The sequence below is a fragment of the Buceros rhinoceros genome, unplaced genomic scaffold (genome assembly GCF_000710305.1).
Source record: "Buceros rhinoceros silvestris isolate BGI_N320 unplaced genomic scaffold, ASM71030v1 scaffold39134, whole genome shotgun sequence".
NCBI lineage: Eukaryota > Metazoa > Chordata > Aves > Bucerotiformes > Bucerotidae > Buceros > Buceros rhinoceros.
The window spans coordinates 2,903-3,155 of NW_010410635.1; the positions used below are offsets into that span (position 1 = coordinate 2,903).

A 253-nucleotide genomic window follows, 5' to 3' on the forward strand; every position below is an offset into this window, starting at 1 on the left:
ACGGTGTGTCAGCCTGCGCCCAGAGCGGGGCTTGTCTCCAGGAGCACCCTGCTTGTGGGGGAGGAATTTACGGGCAATTTCTCAGTGAAAAAGGGTTCTTCCAGGGCTATGGTGGATGTGCGGGATGTCACTTGCCCTCAGGCTTAGACGCGCTCTGGCAGGATGTGCTGTAGCTGGAGTAAAAGTCTGGGGTTTTAGGCTGGTCAGCAAGTTCCCCTGGGTCGTGCTCACAGTGATAAGTCTGTTAATCCCG

General features: G+C 56.1%; 1 protein-coding gene across 1 annotated transcript in view; it reads left to right on the forward strand.

Annotated features, from left to right (window-relative positions):
* The window catches only part of MRPL12 (mitochondrial ribosomal protein L12), a gene marked incomplete at its 5' end in the record, with an annotated part of 3,374 nt that overhangs the window by 2,794 nt on the left and 327 nt on the right, over nucleotides 1-253 (forward strand). The window lies entirely within an intron of this gene.